Genomic DNA, 5,734 nt, shown 5'->3' on the forward strand with positions numbered 1-5,734 from the left:
CGATCCGCGGGGCCAGCGCTGTCTTCTCTCCTATGCTCTTGTCTCCTATACTCTCCTGTCCTATGCTCTCTCCTCTCCTTTGCAGAGATGTACAACACATGTTTACAACCAAACTTTCCTGCTACCAGTAGGTGGCGCTATGACCGTATCATCCTATTAGCATATATATCTGTTCAGACTCGGATCCATAGCAGTAGTGTAAGATTTTCTCCACATTGCATGAAGTATATGGGTAGTACTGCATAAAATAGAGCGAGTTCCTTTGTAATGGCGAATGGTCAACTTTGAAAGAGTTTTGGAATGCGTCTATTCCCTATGGTGTCCTGAGTGGACACAGTGAACTTCAGCTCAATTGGATGAAGTATGCAGGGCGTGAAAAGTTTTGTAGCAGGGTCACAAATAGGCAAAAAATGGCCACAAAAGTCAAAATGGCGGATTTCCTGTTGGGGTTGGAGGTGGGTCCAAGAGACTTTTTTGTGCGTCTGGAGGTGATACATATGTGTGCCAATTTTAATGCTGCTGTGTCAAACTGGCCAGAGGGGCTACGCCTTAGGGCAATAAATACAGTGAGTTCCTTTGCAATGGCGAATGGTCAACTTTGAGCTCACGCCCCTGCCACACCTTAATACTTTTGAAAGAGTTTTTGAATTAGTCTATTCCCAATGGTGTCCTGAGTTGACACGGTGAATTTCAGCTTAATTCGATGAAGTATGCAAGGCGTGAAAAGTTTTGTAGCAGGGTCACAAATCATTTCATTTCAAATTATTTTCCCCCAGGATTTTAATCGTTTAATCACCAATTTCATAAGGGGTGCTGCCGATAAATAGAAAAAAAAGAGACAAAATCGGTCATTTTTAATAGAAACGGTGATTGTGGACTGGATTATTTTTTAACTTTATTACAGTCTTGGACATTGGACAACATTGACTTTAATGCATTGTTAGTTTTTGCCCAGCACTGGATTTTCATTTTTTCTCTCATGTGTTGTTTGTGAGCATTTTTGTCCCATAGACTTCCATTATAACCATATTTTTTAACTGCACAGCCATGCATACATAATCATGCATTCTTGATTGTTGTTGGTTTACCCTGTTGGTAGGAGGTCAAATTTGTGAATGTTACAGTTAACAACTTAGTGACCCTATTAACCCTTAACCTGCAGGCCTGTGCTTATGAAGTGTAGTTTCTGGCTTGTATACAGAGTTATAAGAAGTATTTTAGCACATAATTGTGTGTCTACACACTGTGTGTGTATGGTAGAGAGAAAGAGAGCCATTTGCACACTAAACACAACTACAAAGTCTTCATAGAGTAAACAAAAACAAAGAGAGTAGGGCTGCAACAAATAGCTGAGAACTTCAACCACGTTGACAATTAAATTTTGTCAACGCAAAATTTTGTTGTGGATGCCTCATATTATTTTAGCAACCTGAAAGGCATTTAATAATAGATTGGTGCACCAGTCATCAAATGCACCCCAGGAAGGGTTGGGGCAGTAGCTTCCTCCTGCCTCCTAAGTCAACCCACCACTGTCAAACAGATGAACTATTGGAGACACTTCGGCTCAAAGTGAGCAGTGAAGGAGAGTTGAGACTGTGATGATCTAAAGTCTGGGTGTTTTTTAAGGAAAATAAAGTTACTAAGCAAGTCAAGTGTACCTAATACAGACATACAATGGTGATGCATAGGCATGTAAAAAAAAGAATTATGACGTTTTCTAACAATTTCCCCTTATAATTAAGACTAAATCCTAGTAAAGATAAAAGAGGTCTTCAGGTAAAATAACTGTTAAGAGTGGAGAGGACTTTTAAGAGGTTTAATCGTTCCTCGAACAGGGAGAGCATGACGGAGCGACAGAGAGAAACTCTCCAAGCTATGAATAATGCTGAACACATAAAACGCTACAGATTAGAACGAGCAGGAATAATTATAAGAGTATTCCTTTCGATCAGACCAGTGTTTTGTGTTTTTACCTTTACATGTTTCGACTGCTTCCTGCAGTCTTCCTCAGAAGTCACGTGATGTTACCGGTGACGTGTCTGCCAGCTGATTTTATGGACACAGTCCTGAAGAAGCCAGACTACAGGTGGCGTTGTTCCCCTACTACCTGGAGTGGTGGGAGAATGGCACCACAACCTGCATATGGATGCTTTTGGATGGAATTCAGCCTGCAGGATAGTAAAGAGGGACGACTTGCTCAGCTGTCACCAACTTTCTGGGATTGCTGTCTTTTACATGGAGACGCTGGTTGGAGCAGATTTACCTGCAGTCAAAATCGAAACAGGTGAAAGACTGCAGAGACCGAACTGGACAGAGGAGCAAAGCTCAGCCTGAGCACAGTCAGCTGACGAGAGAAAAAAACGTTCTACGAGACACAGGGTGCGAGAGCACATCAGCGCTTCCTTTTGCGCACTTTGACAGTTTTGTGAGGAAAAGCGCTGGTACGTCTGCAATGTAAGATGAGGGGAGATCGCTGCACATAAACGGGGATCTGCTCGTACAGGTGATGGCTGTATGCACGTATTTTGAACAAAGTTTACATGAAGCACAATGACATATTCTATTAAAGCGTCACGTTGCACCAAGATTACTTTGCATTTGTTCTGGATTCCTGTCAGGTCACATGATAATCCATCTCACAGGGTTCAGTCAGTGTGTCTGTGGTTCAGACGCATCAGTGTAATATTCTGTATCATTAGATTTTTTGAAAGCAACAGCACATTTGGATATTTCAAAGTCAAAGTCAGCTTTATTGTCAAATCTGCTATATGTGCTGGACATACAGAGAATCGAAATTGCGTTACTCTTCACTCCGCAACATATAACATATAACTCAAAACTTAAGATAAATATAAAGTGTAAAAAAGTGTACCTACAATGAGGCACACACAAAATACAAGGCACAAAAAGAAGGCACAATGCAGTGACAGTGCAAAGGATGTATAGTGCAAGACAGGCAGTTGGCATAATGTAAACAGTCCAGGAATAGTTTAAGTTATAGCAGCTTATATGAGACTGGTATGACATGACTAAGGTGCAAGAGAATACACAGGGTAAAGTGGCTGGTGCACAGAGTTCCTTTTGGTAAAGTGGCTGGTACAAAGAGTTCCTATCTTGGGGGGGTTAGGGGTAGGTTGTCAGGGTCAGGGTTCTTTTGTAGAGGGAAGGGGGAGAAAGTGGGGCGCAGCAGGGAGAGAGTTTAGCTTCCTGACAGCCTGGTGGATGAAGCTGTCCCTCAGTCTTCTGGTCCTGGCCCGAAGGCTGCGCAGTCTCTTTCCTGATGGCAGCAGACTAAAGAAACGGTGTGAAGGGTGGGTGGGGTCTCCTGTGATGCGGAGGGCCTTTCGGGTGAGACGGCTGTCATAGAGGTCTTGGAGGGAGGGGAGAGGGGTGCCGATGATCCTCTCAGCTGCTCTCACTACGCGATGAAGCGTCTTCCTGCAGGTGGCAGTGCAGGCTCCATACCACACAGTGATGCAGCTGGACAGGATGCTCTCAACAGCCCCTCTGTAGAAGGTGCACAGGATGGAGGGAGGGGCTCTGGCTCTTTTGAGCTTGCGGCTGCTGTGCCTTCTTGGTCGGTGATGCAGTGTTGTTAGTCCAGGAGAGGTCCTCAGTGATGTGCACACCCAGGAACTTGGTGCTGCACACCTGCTCCACAGCAGCACCGTCGATGGTCAGAGGGGTGTGCTGACTGTGTGCTCTCCTGTAGTCCACAACCATCTCCTTTGTCTTCTCCACATTCAGGGAGAGGTTGTGGTCTCTGCACCACTCGGCCAGAAGGTGTACCTCATTTCTGTAGTTAGTTTCATCTCCACCTGAGATGAGACGCACCACAGTTGTGTCGTCCGCAAACTTCACAAAGATGTTGGTGTTGTGTGTTGGCGTGCAGTCATGGGTCAGCTGAGTGAAGAGGAGGGGGCTCAGCACACATCCTTGGTGTTCATTGTGATGGTGCTGGAAGTGTTTCTGCCGACCCGCACTGTCTGAGGTCTCCCGGTGAGGAAGTCCAGCAGTTTTGCTGAAACAGTCCTGTAAAGCTCCAGTGTGTTGTTACCACGAGTTGGAAAGTCTATGTCAGTGGTGGCCAAACTTTTTTCGGGGAGGGCCAGATTCGATAATGCGAAAGTCTCCAAGGGCCAACAGTCCCTGATGTCATTATTTTAAACAATAAAAAACTGTGTATGCTGTTTTGTTACATATTACATCTTACACAGCAAACAAAATAACATCTTAGCATTCAGATGAACAGATCAGAAAATGTTATCTGAATTTACAGCATAAATACAAAACTTTCAGAAAGTGATAACAGAGCAACAAGTTATTGACTCTACTGTGAAGGTGAGATCTGATCATAAGTGGAAGGTCTGGTTTAGGAGCAGCAGACATCAGTAAAATGTCAGGTAGACTAGGTGGGAGCCATTTAGTGCTGATCTCAAAGGGTCTGGTAATTTAATGTTTACACAGGTTTGCAGTGCATGTCAGCGAGACTTAAAAACGTGATGTGCCTTACGACAGATGCGTACTGAATGACGTAGTCTTTTTAAGAGAAGTGCGTCTCTGTATAGCTGACAGTTTAACAACAGAGATTGTTAACAAACAAAGACGGACTGCTCTGCTGCTCCAATAAAACATCACAGTTTATAACAGACAGTCTGCTCACACGACACAAACTAATTCATGGTTTACAAATGTTCGCAAAAAGGCCCGAGCAGGCTGCCTGCCAGGACGCCGCCTCCCTGTGCAGCTGGGAGCAATGAGCGTCCCTCTCCCACTCCATCATGTCACTTTAACTTCTCTAATGGCTCCAGCATCGCTCTCCGGGCAGCAGGGAGCTGGTGGAGATGGTGTTGCAGGGGCCGGTAGAGGTGACGGCAGGCGGAGTAGTCCACAGTCCCGTAGCTCTTCAGCAAGTGCAAGTGGGTCTAACTCCACAATTACACTTTTGCTGATGTTAAACAGTAGCTCACGGCTGTATGTGCGCTTCCTGACATACAAACACGGCGATGACTTACTGCGACACATGCAACATAGAACACGAAAACAACGAAGAATCGGGAGAGAGAGAAGCCGCCGCATGTGTCTGCGCCACCATCTTGGTGACGTGACTCAGCACTGATTCTAACTATAGGTGAGGTACTTGTTTCCAAAATGGCTGACCTTTTGATGGCAGCAGAAACAACAACACTCTTGTTTCTCTTCAAATCGTATAAATCTTTACCCTTTTAATAAAGATTTCCGTGGAGGGGAACAGCAAGAGTTTATTCCAATGTTTGATGCCCTGCATCTCTGTGGGGTTTCTGATGGGTTTAAGAAAAATGTTGATCATGGTTTTGTTTATAGTCTACACACAAAAGAGGTGCTATCTGTCATTTTTATCTGTACTGCTGAACATGTGAACAGAACAGAATCAGAAATACTTTATTAATCTAAGGGGGAAATTGCTTAATAATGACATTCAGAGAGAAAATGTTATCAGATAATCTGGTTTGAGATGTTTGGGTCAAAAAACAATTACCGTACCTCAGTTTTGTCCGAGTTTAACAGTAAAAAAAGGAGGTCATCCAGTCCTTTATGTCCTTAAGACCTGTCTGTAGTCTGACTAATGGCTCTGTTTCTTTAGGCTTCATAGATAAATACAGCTGTGTATCATCAGCATAACAATGAAAGTGCTTCTGAATGATATTTCCTTGGGTGAGCATGCAGAGGGTGAACAGATCGGTCCGAGCACTGA

General features: G+C 44.1%; 1 non-coding gene across 1 annotated transcript; it reads left to right on the forward strand.

Moving 5' to 3' along the window:
* The first annotated feature begins 5,184 nt into the window (after nucleotides 1–5,184).
* On the forward strand, nucleotides 5,185–5,298 carry LOC114436935 (U5 spliceosomal RNA). Its single transcript, XR_003670822.1, has one exon. It is a non-coding gene; the product is annotated as a U5 spliceosomal RNA (small nuclear RNA).
* Nucleotides 5,299–5,734: the final 436 nt, after the last annotated feature.

Source organism: Parambassis ranga, chromosome 5 (assembly GCF_900634625.1).
Source record: "Parambassis ranga chromosome 5, fParRan2.1, whole genome shotgun sequence".
Taxonomy (NCBI): Eukaryota; Metazoa; Chordata; class Actinopteri; family Ambassidae; genus Parambassis; species Parambassis ranga.